This window comes from Pimephales promelas, chromosome 16, assembly GCF_988280905.1.
Source record: "Pimephales promelas chromosome 16, fPimPro1.hap1.1, whole genome shotgun sequence".
Taxonomy (NCBI): Eukaryota; Metazoa; Chordata; class Actinopteri; order Cypriniformes; family Leuciscidae; genus Pimephales; species Pimephales promelas.
This window is the reverse complement of record NC_142784.1, coordinates 5,253,137-5,277,219: the sequence shown is the minus strand read 5'-3', so window position 1 is coordinate 5,277,219 and position 24,083 is coordinate 5,253,137. Positions and strand designations below refer to the sequence as shown.

At 47.5% G+C, this 24,083-nt stretch overlaps 64 non-coding genes across 64 annotated transcripts; all 64 read right to left on the bottom strand.

The window, feature by feature from the left end:
* Positions 1 to 77: 77 nt before the first annotated feature.
* On the bottom strand, positions 78 to 151 carry trnat-ugu (transfer RNA threonine (anticodon UGU)). The gene has a single exon. It is a non-coding gene; the product is annotated as a tRNA-Thr (tRNA).
* A 173-nt stretch (positions 152 to 324) lies between these two features.
* On the bottom strand, positions 325 to 398 carry trnat-agu (transfer RNA threonine (anticodon AGU)). The gene has a single exon. It is a non-coding gene; the product is annotated as a tRNA-Thr (tRNA).
* Positions 399 to 814: 416 nt separating this feature from the next.
* On the bottom strand, positions 815 to 904 carry trnar-ucu (transfer RNA arginine (anticodon UCU)). The gene is given in 2 exon segments: positions 815 to 850; positions 868 to 904. It is a non-coding gene; the product is annotated as a tRNA-Arg (tRNA).
* A 183-nt stretch (positions 905 to 1,087) lies between these two features.
* On the bottom strand, positions 1,088 to 1,161 carry trnat-ugu (transfer RNA threonine (anticodon UGU)). The gene has a single exon. It is a non-coding gene; the product is annotated as a tRNA-Thr (tRNA).
* Positions 1,162 to 1,334: 173 nt separating this feature from the next.
* On the bottom strand, positions 1,335 to 1,408 carry trnat-cgu (transfer RNA threonine (anticodon CGU)). The gene has a single exon. It is a non-coding gene; the product is annotated as a tRNA-Thr (tRNA).
* A 677-nt stretch (positions 1,409 to 2,085) lies between these two features.
* Positions 2,086 to 2,159, bottom strand: trnat-ugu (transfer RNA threonine (anticodon UGU)). The gene has a single exon. It is a non-coding gene; the product is annotated as a tRNA-Thr (tRNA).
* Positions 2,160 to 2,332: 173 nt separating this feature from the next.
* trnat-cgu (transfer RNA threonine (anticodon CGU)) lies at positions 2,333 to 2,406 on the bottom strand. The gene has a single exon. It is a non-coding gene; the product is annotated as a tRNA-Thr (tRNA).
* Positions 2,407 to 3,083: 677 nt separating this feature from the next.
* Positions 3,084 to 3,157, bottom strand: trnat-ugu (transfer RNA threonine (anticodon UGU)). Its single transcript has one exon. It is a non-coding gene; the product is annotated as a tRNA-Thr (tRNA).
* A 173-nt stretch (positions 3,158 to 3,330) lies between these two features.
* On the bottom strand, positions 3,331 to 3,404 carry trnat-agu (transfer RNA threonine (anticodon AGU)). The gene has a single exon. It is a non-coding gene; the product is annotated as a tRNA-Thr (tRNA).
* Positions 3,405 to 3,839: 435 nt separating this feature from the next.
* Positions 3,840 to 3,929, bottom strand: trnar-ucu (transfer RNA arginine (anticodon UCU)). Its single transcript is given in 2 exon segments — positions 3,840 to 3,875; positions 3,893 to 3,929. It is a non-coding gene; the product is annotated as a tRNA-Arg (tRNA).
* Positions 3,930 to 4,111: 182 nt separating this feature from the next.
* Positions 4,112 to 4,185, bottom strand: trnat-ugu (transfer RNA threonine (anticodon UGU)). The gene has a single exon. It is a non-coding gene; the product is annotated as a tRNA-Thr (tRNA).
* Positions 4,186 to 4,358: 173 nt separating this feature from the next.
* Positions 4,359 to 4,432, bottom strand: trnat-agu (transfer RNA threonine (anticodon AGU)). Its single transcript has one exon. It is a non-coding gene; the product is annotated as a tRNA-Thr (tRNA).
* A 693-nt stretch (positions 4,433 to 5,125) lies between these two features.
* On the bottom strand, positions 5,126 to 5,199 carry trnat-ugu (transfer RNA threonine (anticodon UGU)). Its single transcript has one exon. It is a non-coding gene; the product is annotated as a tRNA-Thr (tRNA).
* Positions 5,200 to 5,372: 173 nt separating this feature from the next.
* Positions 5,373 to 5,446, bottom strand: trnat-agu (transfer RNA threonine (anticodon AGU)). The gene has a single exon. It is a non-coding gene; the product is annotated as a tRNA-Thr (tRNA).
* Positions 5,447 to 5,619: 173 nt separating this feature from the next.
* trnat-cgu (transfer RNA threonine (anticodon CGU)) lies at positions 5,620 to 5,693 on the bottom strand. Its single transcript has one exon. It is a non-coding gene; the product is annotated as a tRNA-Thr (tRNA).
* A 412-nt stretch (positions 5,694 to 6,105) lies between these two features.
* trnar-ucu (transfer RNA arginine (anticodon UCU)) lies at positions 6,106 to 6,195 on the bottom strand. The gene is given in 2 exon segments: positions 6,106 to 6,141; positions 6,159 to 6,195. It is a non-coding gene; the product is annotated as a tRNA-Arg (tRNA).
* A 182-nt stretch (positions 6,196 to 6,377) lies between these two features.
* trnat-ugu (transfer RNA threonine (anticodon UGU)) lies at positions 6,378 to 6,451 on the bottom strand. The gene has a single exon. It is a non-coding gene; the product is annotated as a tRNA-Thr (tRNA).
* A 173-nt stretch (positions 6,452 to 6,624) lies between these two features.
* Positions 6,625 to 6,698, bottom strand: trnat-agu (transfer RNA threonine (anticodon AGU)). The gene has a single exon. It is a non-coding gene; the product is annotated as a tRNA-Thr (tRNA).
* A 435-nt stretch (positions 6,699 to 7,133) lies between these two features.
* On the bottom strand, positions 7,134 to 7,223 carry trnar-ucu (transfer RNA arginine (anticodon UCU)). Its single transcript is given in 2 exon segments — positions 7,134 to 7,169; positions 7,187 to 7,223. It is a non-coding gene; the product is annotated as a tRNA-Arg (tRNA).
* Positions 7,224 to 7,405: 182 nt separating this feature from the next.
* On the bottom strand, positions 7,406 to 7,479 carry trnat-ugu (transfer RNA threonine (anticodon UGU)). Its single transcript has one exon. It is a non-coding gene; the product is annotated as a tRNA-Thr (tRNA).
* A 173-nt stretch (positions 7,480 to 7,652) lies between these two features.
* trnat-agu (transfer RNA threonine (anticodon AGU)) lies at positions 7,653 to 7,726 on the bottom strand. Its single transcript has one exon. It is a non-coding gene; the product is annotated as a tRNA-Thr (tRNA).
* Positions 7,727 to 8,400: 674 nt separating this feature from the next.
* On the bottom strand, positions 8,401 to 8,474 carry trnat-ugu (transfer RNA threonine (anticodon UGU)). Its single transcript has one exon. It is a non-coding gene; the product is annotated as a tRNA-Thr (tRNA).
* A 173-nt stretch (positions 8,475 to 8,647) lies between these two features.
* On the bottom strand, positions 8,648 to 8,721 carry trnat-agu (transfer RNA threonine (anticodon AGU)). The gene has a single exon. It is a non-coding gene; the product is annotated as a tRNA-Thr (tRNA).
* Positions 8,722 to 8,894: 173 nt separating this feature from the next.
* trnat-cgu (transfer RNA threonine (anticodon CGU)) lies at positions 8,895 to 8,968 on the bottom strand. Its single transcript has one exon. It is a non-coding gene; the product is annotated as a tRNA-Thr (tRNA).
* A 670-nt stretch (positions 8,969 to 9,638) lies between these two features.
* trnat-ugu (transfer RNA threonine (anticodon UGU)) lies at positions 9,639 to 9,712 on the bottom strand. The gene has a single exon. It is a non-coding gene; the product is annotated as a tRNA-Thr (tRNA).
* A 173-nt stretch (positions 9,713 to 9,885) lies between these two features.
* Positions 9,886 to 9,959, bottom strand: trnat-agu (transfer RNA threonine (anticodon AGU)). The gene has a single exon. It is a non-coding gene; the product is annotated as a tRNA-Thr (tRNA).
* A 698-nt stretch (positions 9,960 to 10,657) lies between these two features.
* Positions 10,658 to 10,731, bottom strand: trnat-ugu (transfer RNA threonine (anticodon UGU)). Its single transcript has one exon. It is a non-coding gene; the product is annotated as a tRNA-Thr (tRNA).
* A 173-nt stretch (positions 10,732 to 10,904) lies between these two features.
* Positions 10,905 to 10,978, bottom strand: trnat-agu (transfer RNA threonine (anticodon AGU)). The gene has a single exon. It is a non-coding gene; the product is annotated as a tRNA-Thr (tRNA).
* A 434-nt stretch (positions 10,979 to 11,412) lies between these two features.
* Positions 11,413 to 11,502, bottom strand: trnar-ucu (transfer RNA arginine (anticodon UCU)). Its single transcript is given in 2 exon segments — positions 11,413 to 11,448; positions 11,466 to 11,502. It is a non-coding gene; the product is annotated as a tRNA-Arg (tRNA).
* Positions 11,503 to 11,684: 182 nt separating this feature from the next.
* trnat-ugu (transfer RNA threonine (anticodon UGU)) lies at positions 11,685 to 11,758 on the bottom strand. Its single transcript has one exon. It is a non-coding gene; the product is annotated as a tRNA-Thr (tRNA).
* A 173-nt stretch (positions 11,759 to 11,931) lies between these two features.
* trnat-agu (transfer RNA threonine (anticodon AGU)) lies at positions 11,932 to 12,005 on the bottom strand. Its single transcript has one exon. It is a non-coding gene; the product is annotated as a tRNA-Thr (tRNA).
* Positions 12,006 to 12,440: 435 nt separating this feature from the next.
* On the bottom strand, positions 12,441 to 12,530 carry trnar-ucu (transfer RNA arginine (anticodon UCU)). Its single transcript is given in 2 exon segments — positions 12,441 to 12,476; positions 12,494 to 12,530. It is a non-coding gene; the product is annotated as a tRNA-Arg (tRNA).
* A 183-nt stretch (positions 12,531 to 12,713) lies between these two features.
* On the bottom strand, positions 12,714 to 12,787 carry trnat-ugu (transfer RNA threonine (anticodon UGU)). Its single transcript has one exon. It is a non-coding gene; the product is annotated as a tRNA-Thr (tRNA).
* A 173-nt stretch (positions 12,788 to 12,960) lies between these two features.
* On the bottom strand, positions 12,961 to 13,034 carry trnat-agu (transfer RNA threonine (anticodon AGU)). The gene has a single exon. It is a non-coding gene; the product is annotated as a tRNA-Thr (tRNA).
* A 435-nt stretch (positions 13,035 to 13,469) lies between these two features.
* trnar-ucu (transfer RNA arginine (anticodon UCU)) lies at positions 13,470 to 13,559 on the bottom strand. Its single transcript is given in 2 exon segments — positions 13,470 to 13,505; positions 13,523 to 13,559. It is a non-coding gene; the product is annotated as a tRNA-Arg (tRNA).
* A 183-nt stretch (positions 13,560 to 13,742) lies between these two features.
* Positions 13,743 to 13,816, bottom strand: trnat-ugu (transfer RNA threonine (anticodon UGU)). The gene has a single exon. It is a non-coding gene; the product is annotated as a tRNA-Thr (tRNA).
* Positions 13,817 to 13,989: 173 nt separating this feature from the next.
* Positions 13,990 to 14,063, bottom strand: trnat-cgu (transfer RNA threonine (anticodon CGU)). The gene has a single exon. It is a non-coding gene; the product is annotated as a tRNA-Thr (tRNA).
* A 435-nt stretch (positions 14,064 to 14,498) lies between these two features.
* trnar-ucu (transfer RNA arginine (anticodon UCU)) lies at positions 14,499 to 14,588 on the bottom strand. The gene is given in 2 exon segments: positions 14,499 to 14,534; positions 14,552 to 14,588. It is a non-coding gene; the product is annotated as a tRNA-Arg (tRNA).
* Positions 14,589 to 14,770: 182 nt separating this feature from the next.
* Positions 14,771 to 14,844, bottom strand: trnat-ugu (transfer RNA threonine (anticodon UGU)). The gene has a single exon. It is a non-coding gene; the product is annotated as a tRNA-Thr (tRNA).
* Positions 14,845 to 15,017: 173 nt separating this feature from the next.
* trnat-agu (transfer RNA threonine (anticodon AGU)) lies at positions 15,018 to 15,091 on the bottom strand. Its single transcript has one exon. It is a non-coding gene; the product is annotated as a tRNA-Thr (tRNA).
* Positions 15,092 to 15,526: 435 nt separating this feature from the next.
* On the bottom strand, positions 15,527 to 15,616 carry trnar-ucu (transfer RNA arginine (anticodon UCU)). The gene is given in 2 exon segments: positions 15,527 to 15,562; positions 15,580 to 15,616. It is a non-coding gene; the product is annotated as a tRNA-Arg (tRNA).
* Positions 15,617 to 16,045: 429 nt separating this feature from the next.
* On the bottom strand, positions 16,046 to 16,119 carry trnat-agu (transfer RNA threonine (anticodon AGU)). The gene has a single exon. It is a non-coding gene; the product is annotated as a tRNA-Thr (tRNA).
* Positions 16,120 to 16,793: 674 nt separating this feature from the next.
* On the bottom strand, positions 16,794 to 16,867 carry trnat-ugu (transfer RNA threonine (anticodon UGU)). The gene has a single exon. It is a non-coding gene; the product is annotated as a tRNA-Thr (tRNA).
* A 173-nt stretch (positions 16,868 to 17,040) lies between these two features.
* trnat-agu (transfer RNA threonine (anticodon AGU)) lies at positions 17,041 to 17,114 on the bottom strand. The gene has a single exon. It is a non-coding gene; the product is annotated as a tRNA-Thr (tRNA).
* Positions 17,115 to 17,548: 434 nt separating this feature from the next.
* trnar-ucu (transfer RNA arginine (anticodon UCU)) lies at positions 17,549 to 17,638 on the bottom strand. The gene is given in 2 exon segments: positions 17,549 to 17,584; positions 17,602 to 17,638. It is a non-coding gene; the product is annotated as a tRNA-Arg (tRNA).
* Positions 17,639 to 17,812: 174 nt separating this feature from the next.
* On the bottom strand, positions 17,813 to 17,886 carry trnat-ugu (transfer RNA threonine (anticodon UGU)). Its single transcript has one exon. It is a non-coding gene; the product is annotated as a tRNA-Thr (tRNA).
* A 173-nt stretch (positions 17,887 to 18,059) lies between these two features.
* trnat-agu (transfer RNA threonine (anticodon AGU)) lies at positions 18,060 to 18,133 on the bottom strand. The gene has a single exon. It is a non-coding gene; the product is annotated as a tRNA-Thr (tRNA).
* Positions 18,134 to 18,567: 434 nt separating this feature from the next.
* trnar-ucu (transfer RNA arginine (anticodon UCU)) lies at positions 18,568 to 18,657 on the bottom strand. The gene is given in 2 exon segments: positions 18,568 to 18,603; positions 18,621 to 18,657. It is a non-coding gene; the product is annotated as a tRNA-Arg (tRNA).
* A 182-nt stretch (positions 18,658 to 18,839) lies between these two features.
* On the bottom strand, positions 18,840 to 18,913 carry trnat-ugu (transfer RNA threonine (anticodon UGU)). Its single transcript has one exon. It is a non-coding gene; the product is annotated as a tRNA-Thr (tRNA).
* A 173-nt stretch (positions 18,914 to 19,086) lies between these two features.
* Positions 19,087 to 19,160, bottom strand: trnat-cgu (transfer RNA threonine (anticodon CGU)). The gene has a single exon. It is a non-coding gene; the product is annotated as a tRNA-Thr (tRNA).
* Positions 19,161 to 19,595: 435 nt separating this feature from the next.
* trnar-ucu (transfer RNA arginine (anticodon UCU)) lies at positions 19,596 to 19,685 on the bottom strand. The gene is given in 2 exon segments: positions 19,596 to 19,631; positions 19,649 to 19,685. It is a non-coding gene; the product is annotated as a tRNA-Arg (tRNA).
* A 182-nt stretch (positions 19,686 to 19,867) lies between these two features.
* Positions 19,868 to 19,941, bottom strand: trnat-ugu (transfer RNA threonine (anticodon UGU)). Its single transcript has one exon. It is a non-coding gene; the product is annotated as a tRNA-Thr (tRNA).
* A 173-nt stretch (positions 19,942 to 20,114) lies between these two features.
* trnat-agu (transfer RNA threonine (anticodon AGU)) lies at positions 20,115 to 20,188 on the bottom strand. Its single transcript has one exon. It is a non-coding gene; the product is annotated as a tRNA-Thr (tRNA).
* A 435-nt stretch (positions 20,189 to 20,623) lies between these two features.
* On the bottom strand, positions 20,624 to 20,713 carry trnar-ucu (transfer RNA arginine (anticodon UCU)). The gene is given in 2 exon segments: positions 20,624 to 20,659; positions 20,677 to 20,713. It is a non-coding gene; the product is annotated as a tRNA-Arg (tRNA).
* Positions 20,714 to 20,896: 183 nt separating this feature from the next.
* Positions 20,897 to 20,970, bottom strand: trnat-ugu (transfer RNA threonine (anticodon UGU)). Its single transcript has one exon. It is a non-coding gene; the product is annotated as a tRNA-Thr (tRNA).
* Positions 20,971 to 21,143: 173 nt separating this feature from the next.
* trnat-agu (transfer RNA threonine (anticodon AGU)) lies at positions 21,144 to 21,217 on the bottom strand. Its single transcript has one exon. It is a non-coding gene; the product is annotated as a tRNA-Thr (tRNA).
* A 435-nt stretch (positions 21,218 to 21,652) lies between these two features.
* trnar-ucu (transfer RNA arginine (anticodon UCU)) lies at positions 21,653 to 21,742 on the bottom strand. Its single transcript is given in 2 exon segments — positions 21,653 to 21,688; positions 21,706 to 21,742. It is a non-coding gene; the product is annotated as a tRNA-Arg (tRNA).
* A 183-nt stretch (positions 21,743 to 21,925) lies between these two features.
* On the bottom strand, positions 21,926 to 21,999 carry trnat-ugu (transfer RNA threonine (anticodon UGU)). The gene has a single exon. It is a non-coding gene; the product is annotated as a tRNA-Thr (tRNA).
* A 173-nt stretch (positions 22,000 to 22,172) lies between these two features.
* Positions 22,173 to 22,246, bottom strand: trnat-cgu (transfer RNA threonine (anticodon CGU)). The gene has a single exon. It is a non-coding gene; the product is annotated as a tRNA-Thr (tRNA).
* Positions 22,247 to 22,681: 435 nt separating this feature from the next.
* Positions 22,682 to 22,771, bottom strand: trnar-ucu (transfer RNA arginine (anticodon UCU)). Its single transcript is given in 2 exon segments — positions 22,682 to 22,717; positions 22,735 to 22,771. It is a non-coding gene; the product is annotated as a tRNA-Arg (tRNA).
* A 182-nt stretch (positions 22,772 to 22,953) lies between these two features.
* Positions 22,954 to 23,027, bottom strand: trnat-ugu (transfer RNA threonine (anticodon UGU)). Its single transcript has one exon. It is a non-coding gene; the product is annotated as a tRNA-Thr (tRNA).
* Positions 23,028 to 23,200: 173 nt separating this feature from the next.
* On the bottom strand, positions 23,201 to 23,274 carry trnat-agu (transfer RNA threonine (anticodon AGU)). The gene has a single exon. It is a non-coding gene; the product is annotated as a tRNA-Thr (tRNA).
* A 435-nt stretch (positions 23,275 to 23,709) lies between these two features.
* trnar-ucu (transfer RNA arginine (anticodon UCU)) lies at positions 23,710 to 23,799 on the bottom strand. Its single transcript is given in 2 exon segments — positions 23,710 to 23,745; positions 23,763 to 23,799. It is a non-coding gene; the product is annotated as a tRNA-Arg (tRNA).
* A 183-nt stretch (positions 23,800 to 23,982) lies between these two features.
* Positions 23,983 to 24,056, bottom strand: trnat-ugu (transfer RNA threonine (anticodon UGU)). The gene has a single exon. It is a non-coding gene; the product is annotated as a tRNA-Thr (tRNA).
* Positions 24,057 to 24,083: the final 27 nt, after the last annotated feature.

Genomic DNA, 24,083 nt, shown 5'->3' with positions numbered 1-24,083 from the left:
GCACAATTTAAACTGGATTCAAGGTCTCAAGGCTCTCTGTCCAAGAACAATCCCAAAGAGCAAAGTTAGCTGGATAGAGGCACCGCTGGGATTCGAACCCAGGATCTCCTGTTTACAAGACAGGCGCTTTGACCAACTAAGCCACGGCGCCTTGATGCTATGATTTGTTATCTTGGGACACTGTCCTTCAACAACAGCTCAGGGATGGTTTGCAAGTGGAAGCAATTGCAAAGGAAGCCTCAGTTTCACCGTTTGTGGTCAGTTCTCAGAAAAGCAAAGAATTGCGAGGGTTCAAGGCCTTGCGAAACAGAAGGGCACAGTCAAAGGAACCACTGGGATTCGAACCCAGGATCTCCTGTTTACTAGACAGGCGCTTTAACCAACTAAGCCACAGCGCCTGCCAGCCTGTGCACAAAAAAGATGCAAATCGTGGACCAGGCCTTGGACAGCATAAACTATGGGGTGGCCAGCCAGCCTCTGTGATTATTGGCCAACCATGTTCAGCTGGACTCCTAGAACCCACATCAAACATGTTTATGGAGCTCCATTCACAAGAGCTGCAAAGACCATCTAAGCAGCGGGAAGAGAAAGGAAGTCTGGCACTACTCTGTGGTGACTGCCAGTCCTTGTGTGCAAGAGCCAAGAGGTTTTGGTAAGCAAATGTAGTAGTAAACAAAACAGACAACATTTTGAAGACTTTCAACTACATTGACATTATTTGAAATGAACACGTTGAGAACAAGAGGCCTCAAAAGCTTTCTGTTAACTGAGGGCAACACTGTACAGTATGGGGTTGACAAAAGGGCTAAAGGTACGACTCTGGTGGGACTAGAACCCACAACCTTTGAATGTCCTCATTTTGCAATCTAGAAGTCCAATGCGCTATCCATTGCGCCACAGAGCCCACATGATTATGTGGTTGGGCCACTTGATGGTTTTTCATCTGGGCATTTCCAACACTGTAATGCTTTTCACTCTGCGGGCAGAAAAGACAGGTGCTCTAGCCTCTGCACAAATTTAAACTGGATTCAAGGTCTGAAGGCTCTCTGTCCAAGAACAATCCCAAAGAGCAAAGTCAGCTGGATAGAGGCACCGCTGGGATTCGAACCCAGGATCTCCTGTTTACAAGACAGGCGCTTTGACCAACTAAGCCACGGCGCCTTGATGCTATGATTTGTTATCTTGGGACACTGTCCTTCAACAACAGCTCAGGGATGGTTTGCAAGTGGAAACAATTGCAAAGGAAGCCTCAGTTTCACAGTTTGCGGTCAGTTCTCAGAAAAGCAGAGAATTGCAAGGGTTCAAGGCCTTGCGAAACAGAAGGGCACAGTCAAAGGCACCGCTGGGATTCGAACCCAGGATCTCCTGTTTACGAGACAGGCGCTTTAACCAACTAAGCCACAGCGCCTGCCAGCATGTGCACAAAAAAGATGCAAATCGTGGACCAGGCCTTGGACAGCATAAACTATGGGGTGGCCAGCCAGCCTCTGTGATTATTGGCCAACCATGTTCAGCAGGACTCCTAGAACCCACAACAAACATGTTTATGGAGCTCCATTCACAACAGCTGCAAAGACCATCTAAGCAGCGGGAAGAGAAAGGAAGTCTGGCACCACTCTGTGGTGACTGCCAGTCCATGTGTGCAAGAGCCAAGAGGTTTTGGTAAGCAAATGTAGTAGTAAACAAAACAGACAACATTTTGAAGCCTTTCAACTACATTGACATTATTTGAAATGAACACGTTGAAAACAAGAGGCCTCAAAAGCTTTCTGTTAACTGAGGGCAACACTGTACAGTATGGGGTTGACAAAAGGGCTAAAGGTACGACTCGAACCCACAACCTTTGAATGTCCTCATTTTGCAATCTAGAAGTCCAATGCGCTATCCATTGCGCCACAGAGCCCGCATGATTATGTGGTTGGGCCACTTGATGGTTTTTCATCTGGGCATTTCCAACACTGTAATGCTTTTCACTCTGCGGGCAGAAAAGACAGGTGCTCTAGCCTCTGCACAATTTAAACTGGATTCAAGGTCTCAAGGCTCTCTGTCCAAGAACAATCCCAAAGAGCAAAGTTAGCTGGATAGAGGCACCGCTGGGATTCGAACCCAGGATCTCCTGTTTACAAGACAGGCGCTTTGACCAACTAAGCCACGGCGCCTTGATGCTATGATTTATTATCTTGGGACACTGTCCTTCAACAACAGCTCAGGGATGGTTTGCAAGTGGAAGCAATTGCAAAGGAAGCCTCAGTTTCACAGTTTGCGGTCAGTTCTCAGAAAAGCAAAGAATTGCGAGGGTTCAAGGCCTTGCGAAACAGAAGGGCACAGTCAAAGGCACCGCTGGGATTCGATCCCAGGAACTCCTGTGTACGAGACAGGCGCTTTAACCAACTAAGCCACAGCGCCTGCCAGCATGTGCACAAAAAAGATGGAAATCGTGGACCAGGCCTTGGACAGCATAAACTATGGGGTGGCCAGCCAGCCTCTGTGATTATTGGCCAACCATGTTCAGCAGGACTCCTAGAACCCACAACAAACATGTTTAAGGAGCTCCATTCACAACAGCTGCAAAGACCATCTAAGCAGCGGGAAGAGAAAGGAAGTCTGGCACCACTCTGTGGTGACTGCCAGTCCATGTGTGCAAGAGCCAAGAGGTTTTGGTAAGCAAATGTAGTAGTAAACAAAACAGACAACATTTTGAAGCCTTTCAACTACATTGACATTATTTGAAATGAACACGTTGAAAACAAGAGGCCTCAAAAGCTTTCTGTTAACTGAGGGCAACACTGTACAGTATGGGGTTGACAAAAGGGCTAAAGGTACGACTCGAACCCACAACCTTTGAATGTCCTCATTTTGCAATCTAGAAGTCCAATGCGCTATCCATTGCGCCACAGAGCCCACATGATTATGTGGTTGGGCCACTTGATGGTTTTTCATCTGGGCATTTCCAACACTGTAATGCTTTTCACTCTGCGGGCAGAAAAGACAGGTGCTCTAGCCTCTGCACAATTTAAACTGGATTCAAGGTCTCAAGGCTCTCTGTCCAAGAACAATTCCAAAGAGCAAAGTTAGCTGGATAGAGGCACCGCTGGGATTCGAACCCAGGATCTCCTGTTTACAAGACAAGCGCTTTGACCAACTAAGCCACGGCGCCTTGATGCTATGATTTGTTATCTTGGGACACTGTCCTTCAACAACAGCTCTGGGATGGTTTGCAAGTGGAAGCAATTGCAAAGGAAGCCTCAGTTTCACCGTTTGTGGTCAGTTCTCAGAAAAGCAAAGAATTGCGAGGGTTCAAGGCCTTGCGAAACAAAAGGGCACAGTCAAAGGCACCGCTGGGATTCGAACCCAGGATCTCCTGTTTACTAGACAGGCGCTTTAACCAACTAAGCCACAGCGCCTGCCAGCCTGTGCACAAAAAAGATGCAAATCGTGGACCAGGCCTTGGACAGCATAAACTAGTTTGTTGACAACTGCGTGGGGGGTGGCCAGCCAGCCTCTGTGATTATTGGCCAACCATGTTCAGCTGGACTCCTAGAACCCACATCAAACATGTTTATGGAGCTCCATTCACAAGAGCTGCAAAGACCATCTAAGCAGCGGGAAGAGAAAGGAAGTCTGGCACCACTCTGTGGTGACTGCCAGTCCTTGTGTGCAAGAGCCAAGAGGTTTTGGTAAGCAAATGTAGTAGTAAACAAAACAGACAACATTTTGAAGCCATTCAACTACATTGACATTATTTGAAATGAACACGTTGAGAACAAGAGGCCTCAAAAGCTTTCTGTTAACTGAGGGCAACACTGTACAGTATGGGGTTGACAAAAGGGCTAAAGGTACGACTCTGGTGGGACTCGAACCCACAACCTTTGAATGCCCTCATTTTGCAATCTAGAAGTCCAATGCGCTATCCATTGCGCCACAGAGCCCACATGATTATGTGGTTGGGCCACTTGATGGTTTTTCATCTGGGCATTTCCAACAATGTAATGCTTTTCACTCTGCGGGCAGAAAAGACAGGTGCTCTAGCCTCTGCACAATTTAAACTGGATTCAAGGTCTCAAGGCTCTCTGCCCAAGAACAATCCCAAAGAGCAAAGTTATCTGGATAGAGGCACCGCTGGGATTTGAACCAAGGATCTCCTGTTTACAAGACAGGCGCTTTGACCAACTAAGCCACGGCGCCTTGATGCTATGATTTGTTATCTTGGGACACTGTCCTTCAACAACAGCTCAGGGATGGTTTGCAAGTGGAAGCAATTGCAAAGGAAGCCTCAGTTTCACCGTTTGTGGTCAGTTCTCAGAAAAGCAAAGAATTGCGAGGGTTCAAGGCCTTGCGAAACAGAAGGGCACAGTCAAAGGCACCGCTGGGATTCGAACCCAGGATCTCCTGTTTACTAGACAGGCGCTTTAACCAACTAAGCCACAGCGCCTGCCAGCCTGTGCACAAAAAAGATGCAAATCGTGGACCAGGCCTTGGACAGCATAAACTAGTTTGTTGACAACTGCGTGGGGGGTGGCCAGCCAGCCTCTGTGATTATTGGCCAACCATGTTCAGCTGGACTCCTAGAACCCACATCAAACATGTTTATGGAGCTCCATTCACAAGAGCTGCAAAGACCATCTAAGCAGCGGGAAGAGAAAGGAAGTCTGGCACCACTCTGTGGTGACTGCCAGTCCTTGTGTGCAAGAGCCAAGAGGTTTTGGTAAGCAAATTTAGTAGTAAACAAAACAGACAACATTTTGAAGCCTTTCAACTACATTGACATTATTTGAAATGAACACGTTGAGAACAAGAGGCCTCAAAAGCTTTCTGTTAACTGAGGGCAACACTGTACAGTATGGGGTTGACAAAAGGGCTAAAGGGACTCGAACCCACGACCTTTGAATGTTCTCATTTTGCAATCTAGAAGTCCAATGCGCTATCCATTGCGCCAGAGAACACACATGACTGTGTGGTTGGGCCACTTGATGGTTTTTCATCTGGGCATTTCCAACACTGTAATGCTTTTCACTCTGCGGGCAGAAAAGACAGGTGCTCTAGCCTCTGCACAATTTAAACTGGATTCAAAGTCTCAAGGCTCTCTGTCCAAGAACAATCCCAAAGAGCAAAGTCAGCTGGATAGAGGCACCGCTGGGATTCGAACCCAGGATCTCCTGTTTACAAGACAGGCGCTTTGACCAGCTAAGCCACGGCGCCTTGATGCTAAGATCTGTTATCTTGGGACACTGTCCTTCAACAACAGCTCAGGGATGGTTTGCAAGTGGAAGAAATTGCAAAGCAAGCCTCAGTTTCACCGTTTGTGGTCAGTTCTCAGAAAAGCAAAGAATTGCGAGGGTTCAAGGCCTTGCGAAACAGAAGGGCACAGTCAAAGGCACCGCTGGGATTCGAACCCAGGATCTCCTGTTTACTAGACAGGCGCTTTGACCAACTAAGCCACGGCGCCTTGATGCTATGATTTGTTATCTTGGGACACTGTCCTTCAACAACAGCTCAGGGATGGTTTGCAAGTGGAAACAATTGCAAAGGAAGCCTCAGTTTCACCGTTTGTGGTCAGTTCTCAGAAAAGCAAAGAATTGCGAGGGTTCAAGGCCTTGCGAAACAGAAGGGCACAGTCAAAGGCACCGCTGGGATTCGAACCCAGGATCTGCTGTTTACGAGACAGGCGCTTTAACCAACTAAGCCACAGCGCCTGCCTGTGCAAAAAAAAGATGCAAATCGTGGACCAGGCCTTGGACAGCATAAACTATGGGGTGGCCAGCCAGCCTCTGTGATTATTGGCCAACCATGTTCAGCAGGACTCCTAGAACCCACAACAAACATGTTTATGGAGCTCCATGCACAAGAGCTGCAAAGACCATCTAAGCAGCGGGAAGAGAAAGGAAGTCTGGCACCACTCTGTGGTGACTGCCAGTCCTTGTGTGCAAGAGCCAAGAGATTTTGGTAAGCAAATGTAGTAGTAAACAAAACAGACAACATTTTGAAGCCTTTCAACTACATTGACATTATTTGAAATGAACACGTTGAGAACAAGAGGCCTCAAAAGCTTTCTGTTAACTGAGGGCAACACTGTACAGTATGGGGTTGACAAAAGGGCTAAAGGTACGACTCTGGTGGGACTCGAACCCACAACCTTTGAATGCCCTCATTTTGCAATCTAGAAGTCCAATGCGCTATCCATTGCGCCACAGAGCCCACATGATTATGTGGTTGGGCCACTAGATGGTTTTTCATCTGGGCATTTCCAACAATGTAATGCTTTTCACTCTGCGGGCAGAAAAGACAGGTGCTCTAGCCTCTGCACAATTTAAACTGGATTCAAGGTCTCAAGGATCTCTGTCCAAGAACAATCCCAAAGAGCAAAGCTAGCTGGATAGAGGCACCGCTGGGATTCGAACCCAGGATCTCCTGTTTACAAGACAGGCGCTTTGACCAACTAAGCCACGGCGCCTTGATGCTATGATTTGTTATCTTGGGACACTGTCCTTCAACAACAGCTCAGGGATGGTTTGCAAGTCGAAGCAATTGCAAAGGAAGCCTCAGTTTCACCGTTTGTGGTCAGTTCTCAGAAAAGCAAAGAATTGCGAGGGTTCAAGGCCTTGCGAAACAGAAGGGCACAGTCAAAGGCACCGCTGGGATTCGAACCCAGGATCTCCTGTTTACTAGACAGGCGCTTTAACCAACTAAGCCACAGCGCCTGCCAGCCTGTGCACAAAAAAGATGCAAATCGTGGACCAGGCCTTGGACAGCATAAACTAGTTTGTTGACAACTGCGTGGGGGGTGGCCAGCCAGCCTCTGTGATTATTGGCCAACCATGTTCAGCTGGACTCCTAGAACCCACATCAAACATGTTTATGGAGCTCCATTCACAAGAGCTGCAAAGACCATCTAAGCAGCGGGAAGAGAAAGGAAGTCTGGCACCACTCTGTGGTGACTGCCAGTCCTTGTGTGCAAGAGCCAAGAGGTTTTGGTAAGCAAATTTAGTAGTAAACAAAACAGACAACATTTTGAAGCCTTTCAACTACATTGACATTATTTGAAATGAACACGTTGAGAACAAGAGGCCTCAAAAGCTTTCTGTTAACTGAGGGCAACACTGTACAGTATGGGGTTGACAAAAGGGCTAAAGGTACGACTCTGGTGGGACTCGAACCCACAACCTTTGAATGTCCTCATTTTGCAATCTAGAAGTCCAATGCGCTATCCATTGCGCCACAGAGCCCACATGATTATGTGGTTGGGCCACTTGATGGTTTTTCATCTGGGCATTTCCAACACTGTAATGCTTTTCACTCTGCGGGCAGAAAAGACAGGTGCTCTAGCCTCTGCACAATTTAAACTGGATTCAAGGTATCAAGGCTCTCTGTCCAAGAACAATCCCAAAGAGCAAAGTCAGCTGGATAGAGGCACAGCTGGGATACGAACCCAGGATCTCCTGTTTACAAGACAGGCGCTTTGACCAACTAAGCCACAGCGCCTTGATGCTATGATTTGTTATCTTGGGACACTGTCCTTCAACAACAGCTCAGGGATGGTTTGCAAGTGGAAGCAATTGCAAAGGAAGCCTCAGTTTCACCGTTTGTGGTCAGTTCTCAGAAAAGCAAAGAATTGCGAGGGTTCAAGGCATTGCGAAACAGAAGGGCACAGTCAAAGGCACCGCTGGGATTCGTACCCAGGATCTCCTGTTTACTAGACAGGCGCTTTAACCAACTAAGCCACAGCGCCTGCCAGCCTGTGCACAAAAAAGATGCAAATCGTGGACCAGGACTTGGACAGCATAAACTATGGGGTGGCCAGCCAGCCTCTGTGATTATTGGCCAACCATGTTCAGCAGGACTTCTAGAACCCACAACAAACATGTTTATGGAGCTCCATGCACAAGAGCTGCAAAGACCATCTAAGCAGCGGGAAGAGAAAGGAAGTCTGGCACCACTCTGTGGTGACTGCCAGTCCTTGTGTGCAAGAGCCAAGAGATTTTGGTAAGCAAATGTAGTAGTAAACAAAACAGACAACATTTTGAAGCCTTTCAACTACATTGACATTATTTGAAATGAACACGTTGAGAACAAGAGGCCTCAAAAGCTTTCTGTTAACTGAGGGCAACACTGTACAGTATGGGGTTGACAAAAGGGCTAAAGGGACTCGAACCCACGACCTTTGAATGTTCTCATTTTGCAATCTAGAAGTCCAATGCGCTATCCATTGCGCCAGAGAACACACATGACTGTGTGGTTGGGCCACTTGATGGTTTTTCATCTGGGCATTTCCAACACTGTAATGCTTTTCACTCTGCGGGCAGAAAAGACAGGTGCTCTAGCCTCTGCACAATTTAAACTGGATTCAAAGTCTCAAGGCTCTCTGTCCAAGAACAATCCCAAAGAGCAAAGTCAGCTGGATAGAGGCACCGCTGGGATTCGAACCCAGGATCTCCTGTTTACAAGACAGGCGCTTTGACCAGCTAAGCCACGGCGCCTTGATGCTAAGATCTGTTATCTTGGGACACTGTCCTTCAACAACAGCTCAGGGATGGTTTGCAAGTGGAAGAAATTGCAAAGCAAGCCTCAGTTTCACCGTTTGTGGTCAGTTCTCAGAAAAGCAAAGAATTGCGAGAGTTCAAGGCCTTGCGAAACAGAAGGGCACAGTCAAAGGCACCGCTGGGATTCGAACCCAGGATCTCCTGTTTACTAGACAGGCGCTTTGACCAACTAAGCCACGGCGCCTTGATGCTATGATTTGTTATCTTGGGACACTGTCCTTCAACAACAGCTCAGGGATGGTTTGCAAGTGGAAACAATTGCAAAGGAAGCCTCAGTTTCACCGTTTGTGGTCAGTTCTCAGAAAAGCAAAGAATTGCGAGGGTTCAAGGCCTTGCGAAACAGAAGGGCACAGTCAAAGGCACCGCTGGGATTCGAACCCAGGATCTCCTGTTAACGAGACAGGCGCTTTAACCAACTAAGCCACAGCGCCTGCCTGTGCACAAAAAAGATGCAAATCGTGGACCAGGCCTTGGACAGCATAAACTGTGGGGTGGCCAGCCAGCCTCTGTGATTATTGGCCAACCATGTTCAGCAGGACTCCTAGAACCCACAACAAACATGTTTATGGAGCTCCATGCACAAGAGCTGCAAAGACCATCTAAGCAGCGGGAAGAGAAAGGAAGTCTGGCACCACTCTGTGGTGACTGCCAGTCCTTGTGTGCAAGAGCCAAGAGATTTTGGTAAGCAAATGTAGTAGTAAACAAAACAGACAACATTTTGAAGCCTTTCAACTACATTGACATTATTTGAAATGAACACGTTGAGAACAAGAGGCCTCAAAAGCTTTCTGTTAACTGAGGGCAACACTGTACAGTATGGGGTTGACAAAACGGCTAAAGGGACTCGAACCCACAACCTTTGCATGTCCTCATATTGCAATCTAGAAATCCAATGCGCTATCCATTGCGCCAGAGAACCCACATGATTGTGTGGTTGGGCCACTTGATGGTTTTTCATCTGGGCATTCCCAACACTGTAATGCTTTTCACTCTGCGGGCAGAAAAGACAGGCGCTCTAGCCTCTGCACAATTTAAACTGAATTCAAAGTCTCAAGGCTCTCTGTCCAAGAACAATCCCAAAGAACAAAGTCAGCTGGATAGAGGCACCGTTGGGATTCGAACCCAGGACCTCCTGTTTACAAGACAGGCGCTTTGACCAACTAAGCCACGGCGCTTTGATGCTATGATTTGTTATCCTGGGACACTGTCCTTCAACAACAGCTCAGGGATGGTTTGCAAGTGGAAGAAATTGCAAAGCAAGCCTCAGTTTCACCGTTTGTGGTCAGTTATCAGAAAAGCAAAGAATTACGAGGGTTCAAGGCCTTGCGAAACAGAAGGGCACAGTCAAAGGCACCGCTGGGATTCGAACCCAGGATCTCCTGTTTACTAGACAGGCGCTTTAACCAACTAAGCCACAGCGCCTGCCAGCCTGTGCACAAAAAGATGCAAATCGTGGACCAGGCCTTGGACAGCATAAACTAGTTTGTTGACAACTGCGTGGGGGGTGGCCAGCCAGCCTCTGTGATTATTGGCCAACCATGTTCAGCGGGACTCCTAGAACCCACATCAAACATGTTTATGGAGCTCCATTCACAAGAGCTGCAAAGACCATCTAAGCAGCGGGAAGAGAAAGGAAGTCTGGCACCACTCTGTGGTGACTGCCAGTCCTTGTGTGCAAGAGCCAAGAGATTTTGGTAAGCAAATGTAGTAGTAAACAAAACAGACAACATTTTGAAGCCTTTCAACTACATTGACATTATTTGAAATGAACACGTTGAGAACAAGAGGCCTCAAAAGCTTTCTGTTAACTGAGGGCAACACTGTACAGTATGGGGTTGACAAAACGGCTAAAGGTACGACTCTGGTGGGACTCGAACCCACAACCTTTGAATGCCCTCATTTTGCAATCCAGAAGTCCAATGCGCTATCCATTGCGCCAGAGAACCCACATGATTGTGTGGTTGGGCCACTTGATGGTTTTTCATCTGGGCATTCCCAACACTGTAATGCTTTTCACTCTGCGGGCAGAAAAGACAGGTGCTCTAGCCTCTGCACAATTTAAACTGAATTCAAAGTCTCTCTGTCCAAGAACAATCCCAAAGAACAAATTAGCTGGATAGAGGCACCGTTGGGATTCGAACCCAGGACCTCCTGTTTACAAGACAGGCGCTTTGACCAACTAAGCCACGGCGCCTTGATGCTATGATTTGTTATCTTGGGACACTGTCCTTCAACAACAGCTCAGGGATGGTTTGCAAGTGGAAGAAATTGCAAAGCAAGCCTCAGTTTCACCGTTTGTGGTCAGTTATCAGAAAAGCAAAGAATTACGAGGGTTCAAGGCCTTGCGAAACAGAAGGGCACAGTCAAAGGCACCGCTGGGATTCGAACCCAGGATCTCCTGTTTACTAGACAGGCGCTTTAACCAACTAAGCCACAGCGCCTGCCAGCCTGTGCACAAAAAGATGCAAATCGTGGACCAGGCCTTGGACAGCATAAACTAGTTTGTTGACAACTGCGTGGGGGGTGGCCAGTCAGCCTCTGTGATTATTGGCCAACCATGTTCAGCTGGACTCCTAGAACCCACATCAAACATGTTTATGGAGCTCCATTCACAAGAGCTGCAAAGACCATCTAAGCAGCGGGAAGAGAAAGGAAGTCTGGCACCACTCTGTGGTGACTGCCAGTCCATGTGTGCAAGAGCCAAGAGGTTTTGGTAAGCAAATGTAGTAGTAAACAAAACAGACAACATTTTGAAGCCTTTCAACTACATTGACATTATTTGAAATGAACACGTTGAGAACAAGAGGCCTCAAAAGCTTTCTGTTAACTGAGGGCAACACTGTACAGTATGGGGTTGACAAAAGGGCTAAAGGTACGACTCTGGTGGGACTCGAACCCACAACCTTTGAATGTCCTCATTTTGCAATCTAGAAGTCCAATGCGCTATCCATTGCGCCACAGAGCCCACATGATTATGTGGTTGGGCCACTTGATGGTTTTTCATCTGGGCATTTCCAACAATGTAATGCTTTTCACTCTGCGGGCAGAAAAGACAGGTGCTCTAGCCTCTGCACAATTTAAACTGGATTCAAGGTCTCAAGGCTCTCTGTCCAAGAACAATCCCAAAGAGCAAAGCTAGCTGGATAGAGGCACCGCTGGGATTCGAACCCAGGATCTCCTGTTTACAAGACAGGCGCTTTGACCAACTAAGCCACGGCGCCTTGATGCTATGATTTGTTATCTTGGGACACTGTCCTTCAACAACAGCTCAGGGATGGTTTGCAAGTGGAAGCAATTGCAAAGGAAGCCTCAGTTTCACCGTTTGTGGTCAGTTCTCAGAAAAGCAAAGAATTGCGAGGGTTCAAGGCCTTGCGAAACAGAAGGGCACAGTCAAAGGCACCACTGGGATTCGAACCCAGGATCTCCTGTTTACTAGACAGGCGCTTTAACCAACTAAGCCACAGCGCCTGCCAGCCTGTGCACAAAAAAGATGCAAATCGTGGACCAGGCCTTGGACAGCATAAACTAGTTTGTTGACAACTGCGTGGGGGGTGGCCAGCCAGCCTCTGTGATTATTGGCCAACCATGTTCAGCTGGACTCCTAGAACCCACATCAAACATGTTTATGGAGCTCCATTCACAAGAGCTGCAAAGACCATCTAAGCAGCGGGAAGAGAAAGGAAGTCTGGCACCACTCTGTGGTGACTGCCAGTCCTTGTGTGCAAGAGCCAAGAGGTTTTGGTAAGCAAATGTAGTAGTAAACAAAACAGACAACATTTTGAAGCCTTTCAACTACATTGACATTATTTGAAATGAACACGTTGAGAACAAGAGGCCTCAAAAGCTTTCTGTTAACTGAGGGCAACACTGTACAGTATGGGGTTGACAAAAGGGCTAAAGGTACGACTCTGGTGGGACTCGAACCCACAACCTTTGAATGTCCTCATTTTGCAATCTAGAAGTCCAATGCGCTATCCATTGCGCCACAGAGCCCACATGATTATGTGGTTGGGCCACTTGATGGTTTTTCATCTGGGCATTTCCAACACTGTAATGCTTTTCACTCTGCGGGCAGAAAAGACAGGTGCTCTAGCCTCTGCACAAATTTAAACTGGATTCAAGGTCTCAAGGCTCTCTGTCCAAGAACAATCCCAAAGAGCAAAGTCAGCTGGATAGAGGCACCGCTGGGATTCGAACCCAGGATCTCCTGTTTACAAGACAGGCGCTTTGACCAACTAAGCCACGGCGCCTTGATGCTATGATTTGTTATCTTGGGACACTGTCCTTCAACAACAGCTCAGGGATGGTTTGCAAGTGGAAACAATTGCAAAGGAAGCCTCAGTTTCACCGTTTGTGGTCAGTTCTCAGAAAAGCAAAGAATTGCGAGGGTTCAAGGCCTTGCGAAACAGAAGGGCACAGTCAAAGGCACCACTGGGATTCGAACCCAGGATCTCCTGTTTACTAGACAGGCGCTTTAACCAACTAAGCCACAGCGCCTGCCAGCCTGTGCACAAAAAAGATGCAAATCGTGGACCAGGCCTTGGACAGCATAAACTAGTTTGTTGACAACTGCGTGGGGGGTGGCCAGCCAGCCTCTGTGATTATTGGCCAACCATGTTCAGCTGGACTCTTAGAACCCACATCAAACATGTTTATGGAGCTCCATTCACAAGAGCTGCAAAGACCATCTAAGCAGCGGGAAGAGAAAGGAAGTCTGGCACCACTCTGTGGTGACTGCCAGTCCTTGTGTGCAAGAGCCAAGAGGTTTTGGTAAGCAAATGTAGTAGTAAACAAAACAGACAACATTTTGAAGCCTTTCAACTACATTGACATTATTTGAAATGAACACGTTGAGAACAAGAGGCCTCAAAAGCTTTCTGTTAACTGAGGGCAACACTGTACAGTATGGGGTTGACAAAAGGGCTAAAGGTACGACTCTGGTGGGACTCGAACCCATAACCTTTGAATGTCCTCATTTTGCAATCTAGAAGTCCAATGCGCTATCCATTGCGCCACAGAGCCCACATGATTATGTGGTTGGGCCACTTGATGGTTTTTCATCTGGGCATTTCCAACACTGTAATGCTTTTCACTCTGCGGGCAGAAAAGACAGGTGCTCTAGCCTCTGCACAAATTTAAACTGGATTCAAGGTCTCAAGGCTCTCTGTCCAAGAACAATCCCAAAGAGCAAAGTCAGCTGGATAGAGGCACCGCTGGGATTCGAACCCAGGATCTCCTGTTTACAAGACAGGCGCTTTGACCAACTAAGCCACGGCGCCTTGATGCTATGATTTGTTATCTTGGGACACTGTCCTTCAACAACAGCTCAGGGATGGTTTGCAAGTGGAAACAATTGCAAAGGAAGCCTCAGTTTCACAGTTTGCGGTCAGTTCTCAGAAAAGCAAAGAATTGCAAGGGTTCAAGGCCTTGCGAAACAGAAGGGCACAGTCAAAGGCACCGCTGCGATTTGAACCCAGGATCTCCTGTTTACGAGACAGGCGCTTTAACCAACTAAGCCACAGCGCCTGCCAGCCTGTGCACAAAAAAGATGCAAATCGTGGACCAGGCCTTGGACAGCATAAACTAGTTTGTTGACAACTGCGTGGGGGGTGGCCAGCCAGCCTCTGTGATTATTGGCCAACCATGTTCAGCTGGACTCCTAGAACCCACATCAAACATGTTTATGGAGCTCCATTCACAAGAGCTGCAAAGACCATCTAAGCAGCGGGAAGAGAAAGGAAGTCTGGCACCACTCTGTGGTGACTGCCAGTCCTTGTGTGCAAGAGCCAAGAGGTTTTGGTAAGCAAATGTAGTAGTAAACAAAACAGACAACATTTTGAAGCCTTTCAACTACATTGACATTATTTGAAATGAACACGTTGAGAACAAGAGGCCTCAAAAGCTTTCTGTTAACTGAGGGCAACACTGTACAGTATGGGGTTGACAAAAGGGCTAAAGGTACAACTCTGGTGGGACTCGAACCCACAACCTTTGAATGCCCTCATTTTGCAATCTAGAAGTCCAATGCGCTATCCATTGCGCCACAGAGCCCACATGATTATGTGGTTGGGCCACTTGATGGTTTTTCATCTGGGCATTTCCAACAATGTAATGCTTTTCACTCTGCGGGCAGAAAAGACAGGTGCTCTAGCCTCTGCACAATTTAAACTGGATTCAAGGTCTCAAGGCTCTCTGTCCAAGAACAATCCCAAAGAGCAAAGCTAGCTGGATAGAGGCACCGCTGGGATTCGAACCCAGGATCTCCTGTTTACAAGACAGGCGCTTTGACCAACTAAGCCACGGCGCCTTGATGCTATGATTTGTTATCTTGGGACACTGTCCTTCAACAACAGCTCAGGGATGGTTTGCAAGTGGAAGCAATTGCAAAGGAAGCCTCAGTTTCACCGTTTGTGGTCAGTTCTCAGAAAAGCAAAGAATTGCGAGGGTTCAAGGCCTTGCGAAACAGAAGGGCACAGTCAAAGGCACCACTGGGATTCGAACCCAGGATCTCCTGTTTACTAGACAGGCGCTTTAACAAACTAAGCCACAGCGCCTGCCAGCCTGTGCACAAAAAAGATGCAAATCGTGGACCAGGCCTTGGACAGCATAAACTAGTTTGTTGACAACTGCGTGGGGGGTGGCCAGCCAGCCTCTGTGATTATTGGCCAACCATGTTCAGCTGGACTCCTAGAACCCACATCAAACATGTTTATGGAGCTCCATTCACAAGAGCTGCAAAGACCATCTAAGCAGCGGGAAGAGAAAGGAAGTCTGGCACCACTCTGTGGTGACTGCCAGTCCTTGTGTGCAAGAGCCAAGAGGTTTTGGTAAGCAAATGTAGTAGTAAACAAAACAGACAACATTTTGAAGCCTTTCAACTACATTGACATTATTTGAAATGAACACGTTGAGAACAAGAGGCCTCAAAAGCTTTCTGTTAACTGAGGGCAACACTGTACAGTATGGGGTTGACAAAAGGGCTAAAGGTACGACTCTGGTGGGACTCGAACCCACAACCTTTGAATGTCCTCATTTTGCAATCTAGAAGTCCAATGCGCTATCCATTGCGCCACAGAGCCCACATGATTATGTGGTTGGGCCACTTGATGGTTTTTCATCTGGGCATTTCCAACACTGTAATGCTTTTCACTCTGCGGGCAGAAAAGACAGGTGCTCTAGCCTCTGCACAATTTAAACTGGATTCAAGGTATCAAGGCTCTCTGTCCAAGAACAATCCCAAAGAGCAAAGTCAGCTGGATAGAGGCACAGCTGGGATACGAACACAGGATCTCCTGTTTACATGACAGGCGCTTTGACCAACTAAGCCACAGCGCCTTGATGCTATGATTTGTTATCTTGGGACACTGTCCTTCAACAACACTTCAGGGATGGTTTGCAAGTGGAAGCAATTGCAAAGGAAGCCTCAGTTTCACCGTTTGTGGTCAGTTCTCAGAAAAGCAAAGAATTGCGAGGGTTCAAGGCCTTGCGAAACAGAAGGGCACAGTCAAAGGCACCGCTGGGATTCGAACCCAGGATCTCCTGTTTACTAGACAGGCGCTTTAACCAACTAAGCCACAGCGCCTGCCAGCCTGTGCACAAAAAAGATGCAAATCGTGGACCAGGACTTGGACAGCATAAACTATGGGGTGGCCAGCCAGCCTCTGTGATTATTGGCCAACCATGTTCAGCAGGACTCCTAGAACCCACAACAAACATGTTTATGGAGCTCCATGCACAAGAGCTGCAAAGACCATCTAAGCAGCGGGAAGAGAAAGGAAGTCTGGCACCACTCTGTGGTGACTGCCAGTCCTTGTGTGCAAGAGCCAAGAGATTTTGGTAAGCAAATGTAGTAGTAAACAAAACAGACAACATTTTGAAGCCTTTCAACTACATTGACATTATTTGAAATGAACACGTTGAGAACAAGAGGCCTCAAAAGCTTTCTGTTAACTGAGGGCAACACTGTACAGTATGGGGTTGACAAAAGGGCTAAAGGGACTCGAACCCACAACCTTTGAATGTCCTAATTTTGCAATCTAGAAGTCCAATGCGCTATCCATTGCGCCAGAGAACCCACATGATTGTGTGGTTGGGCCACTTGATGGTTTTTCATCTGGGCATTCCCAACACTGTAATGCTTTTCACTCTGCGGGCAGAAAAGACAGGCGCTCTAGCCTCTGCACAATTTAAACTGAATTCAAAGTCTCAAGGCTCTCTGTCCAAGAACAATCCCAAAGAACAAAGTCAGCTGGATAGAGGCACCGTTGGGATTCGAACCCAGGACCTCCTGTTTACAAGACAGGCGCTTTGACCAACTAAGCCACGGCGCTTTGATGCTATGATTTGTTATCCTGGGACACTGTCCTTCAACAACAGCTCAGGGATGGTTTGCAAGTGGAAGAAATTGCAAAGCAAGCCTCAGTTTCACCGTTTGTGGTCAGTTATCAGAAAAGCAAAGAATTACGAGGGTTCAAGGCCTTGCGAAACAGAAGGGCACAGTCAAAGGCACCGCTGGGATTCGAACCCAGGATCTCCTGTTTACTAGACAGGCGCTTTAACCAACTAAGCCACAGCGCCTGCCAGCCTGTGCACAAAAAGATGCAAATCGTGGACCAGGCCTTGGACAGCATAAACTAGTTTGTTGACAACTGCGTGGGGGGTGGCCAGCCAGCCTCTGTGATTATTGGCCAACCATGTTCAGCGGGACTCCTAGAACCCACATCAAACATGTTTATGGAGCTCCATTCACAAGAGCTGCAAAGACCATCTAAGCAGCGGGAAGAGAAAGGAAGTCTGGCACCACTCTGTGGTGACTGCCAGTCCTTGTGTGCAAGAGCCAAGAGATTTTGGTAAGCAAATGTAGTAGTAAACAAAACAGACAACATTTTGAAGCCTTTCAACTACATTGACATTATTTGAAATGAACACGTTGAGAACAAGAGGCCTCAAAAGCTTTCTGTTAACTGAGGGCAACACTGTACAGTATGGGGTTGACAAAACGGCTAAAGGTACGACTCTGGTGGGACTCGAACCCACAACCTTTGAATGCCCTCATTTTGCAATCTAGAAGTCCAATGCGCTATCCATTGCGCCAGAGAACCCACATGATTGTGTGGTTGGGCCACTTGATGGTTTTTCATCTGGGCATTCCCAACACTGTAATGCTTTTCACTCTGCGGGCAGAAAAGACAGGTGCTCTAGCCTCTGCACAATTTAAACTGAATTCAAAGTCTCTCTGTCCAAGAACAATCCCAAAGAACAAATTAGCTGGATAGAGGCACCGTTGGGATTCAAACCCAGGACCTCCTGTTTACAAGACAGGCGCTTTTACCAACTAAGCCACGGCGCCTTGATGCTATGATTTGTTATCTTGGGACACTGTCCTTCAACAACAGCTCAGGGATGGTTTGCAAGTGGAAGAAATTGCAAAGCAAGCCTCAGTTTCACCGTTTGTGGTCAGTTATCAGAAAAGCAAAGAATTACGAGGGTTCAAGGCCTTGCGAAACAGAAGGGCACAGTCAAAGGCACCGCTGGGATTCGAACCCAGGATCTCCTGTTTACTAGACAGGCGCTTTAACCAACTAAGCCACAGCGCCTGCCAGCCTGTGCACAAAAAGATGCAAATCGTGGACCAGGCCTTGGACAGCATAAACTAGTTTGTTGACAACTGCGTGGGGGGTGGCCAGTCAGCCTCTGTGATTATTGGCCAACCATGTTCAGCTGGACTCCTAGAACCCACATCAAACATGTTTATGGAGCTCCATTCACAAGAGCTGCAAAGACCATCTAAGCAGCGGGAAGAGAAAGGAAGTCTGGCACCACTCTGTGGTGACTGCCAGTCCATGTGTGCAAGAGCCAAGAGGTTTTGGTAAGCAAATGTAGTAGTAAACAAAACAGACAACATTTTGAAGCCTTTCAACTACATTGACATTATTTGAAATGAACACGTTGAGAACAAGAGGCCTCAAAAGCTTTCTGTTAACTGAGGGCAACACTGTACAGTATGGGGTTGACAAAAGGGCTAAAGGTACGACTCTGGTGGGACTCGAACCCACAACCTTTGAATGTCCTCATTTTGCAATCTAGAAGTCCAATGCGCTATCCATTGCGCCACAGAGCCCACATGATTACGTGGTTGGGCCACTTGATGGTTTTTCATCTGGGCATTTCCAACACTGTAATGCTTTTCACTCTGCGGGCAGAAAAGACAGGTGCTCTAGCCTCTGCACAATTTAAACTGGATTCAAGGTCTCAAGGCTCTCTGTCCAAGAACAATCCCAAAGAGCAAAGTCAGCTGGATAGAGGCACCGCTGGGATTCGAACCCAGGATCTCCTGTTTACAAGACAGGCGCTTTGACCAACTAAGCCACGGCGCCTTGATGCTATGATTTGTTATCTTGGGACACTGTCCTTCAACAACAGCTCAGGGATGGTTTGCAAGTGGAAACAATAGCAAAGGAAGCCTCAGTTTCACAGTTTGCGGTCAGTTCTCAGAAAAGCAAAGAATTGCAAGGGTTCAAGGCCTTGCGAAACAGAAGGGCACAGTCAAAGGCACCGCTGGGATTTGAACCCAGGATCTCCTGTTTACGAGACAGGCGCTTTAACCAACTAAGCCACAGCGCCTGCCAGCCTGTGCACAAAAAAGATGCAAATCGTGGACCAGGCCTTGGACAGCATAAACTAGTTTGTTGACAACTGCGTGGGGGGTGGCCAGCCAGCCTCTGTGATTATTGGCCAACCATGTTCAGCTGGACTCCTAGAACCCACATCAAACATGTTTATGGAGCTCCATTCACAAGAGCTGCAAAGACCATCTAAGCAGCGGGAAGAGAAAGGAAGTCTGGCACCACTCTGTGGTGACTGCCAGTCCTTGTGTGCAAGAGCCAAGAGGTTTTGGTAAGCAAATGTAGTAGTAAACAAAACAGACAACATTTTGAAGCCTTTCAACTACATTGATATTATTTGAAATGAACACGTTGAGAACAAGAGGCCTCAAAAGCTTTCTGTTAACTGAGGGCAGCACTGTACAGTATGGGGTTGACAAAAGGGCTAAAGGTACGACTCTGGTGGGACTCGAACCCACAACCTTTGAATGTCCTCATTTTGCAATCTAGAAGTACAATGCGCTATCCATTGCGCCACAGAGCCCACATGATTATGTGGTTGGGCCACTTGATGGTTTTTCATCTGGGCATTTCCAACAATGTAATGCTTTTCACTCTGCGGGCAGAAAAGACAGGTGCTCTAGCCTCTGCACAATTTAAACTGGATTCAAGGTCTCAAGGCTCTCTGTCCAAGAACAATCCCAAAGAGCAAAGCTAGCTGGATAGAGGCACCGCTGGGATTCGAACCCAGGATCTCCTGTTTACAAGACAGGCGCTTTGACCAACTAAGCCACGGCGCCTTGATGCTATGATTTGTTATCTTGGGACACTGTCCTTCAACAACAGCTCAGGGATGGTTTGCAAGTGGAAGCAATTGCAAAGGAAGCCTCAGTTTCACCGTTTGTGGTCAGTTCTCAGAAAAGCAAAGAATTGCGAGGGTTCAAGGCCTTGCGAAACAGAAGGGCACAGTCAAAGGCACCACTGGGATTCGAACCCAGGATCTCCTGTTTACTAGACAGGCGCTTTAACCAACTAAGCCACAGCGCCTGCCAGCCTGTGCACAAAAAAGATGCAAATCGTGGACCAGGCCTTGGACAGCATAAACTAGTTTGTTGACAACTGCGTGGGGGGTGGCCAGCCAGCCTCTGTGATTATTGGCCAACCATGTTCAGCTGGACTCCTAGAACCCACATCAAACATGTTTATGGAGCTCCATTCACAAGAGCTGCAAAGACCATCTAAGCAGCGGGAAGAGAAAGGAAGTCTGGCACCACTCTGTGGTGACTGCCAGTCCTTGTGTGCAAGAGCCAAGAGGTTTTGGTAAGCAAATGTAGTAGTAAACAAAACAGACAACATTTTGAAGCCTTTCAACTACATTGACATTATTTGAAATGAACACGTTGAGAACAAGAGGCCTCAAAAGCTTTCTGTTAACTGAGGGCAACACTGTACAGTATGGGGTTGACAAAAGGGCTAAAGGTACGACTCTGGTGGGACTCGAACCCACAACCTTTGAATGTCCTCATTTTGCAATCTAGAAGTCCAATGCGCTATCCATTGCGCCACAGAGCCCACATGATTATGTGGTTGGGCCACTTGATGGTTTTTCATCTGGGCATTTCCAACACTGTAATGCTTTTCACTCTGCGGGCAGAAAAGACAGGTGCTCTAGCCTCTGCACAAATTTAAACTGGATTCAAGGTCTCAAGGCTCTCTGTCCAAGAACAATCCCAAAGAGCAAAGTCAGCTGGATAGAGGCACCGCTGGGATTCGAACCCAGGATCTCCTGTTTACAAGACAGGCGCTTTGACCAACTAAGCCACTGCGCCTTGATGCTATGATTTGTTATCTTGGGACACTGTCCTTCAACAACAGCTCAGGGATGGTTTGCAAGTGGAAACAATTGCAAAGGAAGCCTCAGTTTCACCGTTTGTGGTCAGTTCTCAGAAAAGCAAAGAATTGCGAGGGTTCAAGGCCTTGCGAAACAGAAGGGCACAGTCAAAGGCACCACTGGGATTCGAACCCAGGATCTCCTGTTTACTAGACAGGCGCTTTAACCAACTAAGCCACAGCGCCTGCCAGCCTGTGCACAAAAAAGATGCAAATCGTGGACCAGGCCTTGGACAGCATAAACTAGTTTGTTGACAACTGCGTGGGGGGTGGCCAGCCAGCCTCTGTGATTATTGGCCAACCATGTTCAGCTGGACTCTTAGAACCCACATCAAACATGTTTATGGAGCTCCATTCACAAGAGCTGCAAAGACCATCTAAGCAGCGGGAAGAGAAAGGAAGTCTGGCACCACTCTGTGGTGACTGCCAGTCCTTGTGTGCAAGAGCCAAGAGGTTTTGGTAAGCAAATGTAGTAGTAAACAAAACAGACAACATTTTGAAGCCTTTCAACTACATTGACATTATTTGAAATGAACACGTTGAGAACAAGAGGCCTCAAAAGCTTTCTGTTAACTGAGGGCAACACTGTACAGTATGGGGTTGACAAAAGGGCTAAAGGTACGACTCTGGTGGGACTCGAACCCATAACCTTTGAATGTCCTCATTTTGCAATCTAGAAGTCCAATGCGCTATCCATTGCGCCACAGAGCCCACATGATTATGTGGTTGGGCCACTTGATGGTTTTTCATCTGGGCATTTCCAACACTGTAATGCTTTTCACTCTGCGGGCAGAAAAGACAGGTGCTCTAGCCTCTGCACAAATTTAAACTGGATTCAAGGTCTCAAGGCTCTCTGTCCAAGAACAATCCCAAAGAGCAAAGTCAGCTGGATAGAGGCACCGCTGGGATTCGAACCCAGGATCTCCTGTTTACAAGACAGGCGCTTTGACCAACTAAGCCACGGCGCCTTGATGCTATGATTTGTTATCTTGGGACACTGTCCTTCAACAACAGCTCAGGGATGGTTTGCAAGTGGAAACAATTGCAAAGGAAGCCTCAGTTTCACAGTTTGCGGTCAGTTCTCAGAAAAGCAAAGAATTGCAAGGGTTCAAGGCCTTGCGAAACAGAAGGGCACAGTCAAAGGCACCGCTGCGATTTGAACCCAGGATCTCCTGTTTACGAGACAGGCGCTTTAACCAACTAAGCCACAGCGCCTGCCAGCCTGTGCACAAAAAAGATGCAAATCGTGGACCAGGCCTTGGACAGCATAAACTAGTTTGTTGACAACTGCGTGGGGGGTGGCCAGCCAGCCTCTGTGATTATTGGCCAACCATGTTCAGCTGGACTCCTAGAACCCACATCAAACATGTTTATGGAGCTCCATTCACAAGAGCTGCAAAGACCATCTAAGCAGCGGGAAGAGAAAGGAAGTCTGGCACCACTCTGTGGTGACTGCCAGTCCTTGTGTGCAAGAGCCAAGAGGTTTTGGTAAGCAAATGTAGTAGTAAACAAAACAGACAACATTTTGAAGCCTTTCAACTACATTGACATTATTTGAAATGAACACGTTGAGAACAAGAGGCCTTAAAAGCTTTCTGTTAACTGAGGGCAACACTGTACAGTATGGGGTTGACAAAAGGGCTAAAGGTACGACTCTGGTGGGACTCGAACCCACAACCTTTGAATGCCCTCATTTTGCAATCTAGAAGTCCAATGCGCTATCCATTGCGCCACAGAGCCCACATGATTATGTGGTTGGGCCACTTGATGGTTTTTCATCTGGGCATTTCCAACAATGTAATGCTTTTCACTCTGCGGGCAGAAAAGACAGGTGCTCTAGCCTCTGCACAATTTAAACTGGATTCAAGGTCTCAAGGCTCTCTGTCCAAGAACAATCCCAAAGAGCAAAGCTAGCTGGATAGAGGCACCGCTGGGATTCGAACCCAGGATCTCCTGTTTACAAGACAGGCGCTTTGACCAACTAAGCCACGGCGCCTTGATGCTATGATTTGTTATCTTGGGACACTGTCCTTCAACAACAGCTCAGGGATGGTTTGCAAGTGGAAGCAATTGCAAAGGAAGCCTCAGTTTCACCGTTTGTGGTCAGTTCTCAGAAAAGCAAAGAATTGCGAGGGTTCAAGGCCTTGCGAAACAGAAGGGCACAGTCAAAGGCACCACTGGGATTCGAACCCAGGATCTCCTGTTTACTAGACAGGCGCTTTAACCAACTAAGCCACAGCACCTGCCAGCCTGTGCACAAAAAAGATGCAAATCGTGGACCAGGCCTTGGACAGCAGAAACTAGTTTGTTGACAACTGCGTGGGGGGTGGCCAGCCAGCCTCTGTGATTATTGGCCAACCATGTTCAGCTGGACTCCTAGAACCCACATCAAACATGTTTATGGAGCTCCATTCACAAGAGCTGCAAAGACCATCTAAGCAGCGGGAAGAGAAAGGAAGTCTGGCACCACTCTGTGGTGACTGCCAGTCCTTGTGTGCAAGAGCCAAGAGGTTTTGGTAAGCAAATGTAGTAGTAAACAAAACAGACAACATTTTGAAGCCTTTCAACTACATTGACATTATTTGAAATGAACACGTTGAGAACAAGAGGCCTCAAAAGCTTTCTGTTAACTGAGGGCAACACTGTACAGTATGGGGTTGACAAAAGGGCTAAAGGTACGACTCTGGTGGGACTCGAACCCACAACCTTTGAATGTCCTCATTTTGCAATCTAGAAGTCCAATGCGCTATCCATTGCGCCACAGAGCCCACATGATTATGTGGTTGGGCCACTTGATGGTTTTTCATCTGGGCATTTCCAACACTGTAATGCTTTTCACTCTGCGGGCAGAAAAGACAGGTGCTCTAGCCTCTGCACAAATTTAAACTGGATTCAAGGTCTCAAGGCTCTCTGTCCAAGAACAATCCCAAAGAGCAAAGCTAGCTGGATAGAGGCACCGCTGGGATTCGAACCCAGGATCTCCTGTTTACAAGACAGGCGCTTTGACCAACTAAGCCACGGCGCCTTGATGCTATGATTTGTTATCTTGGGA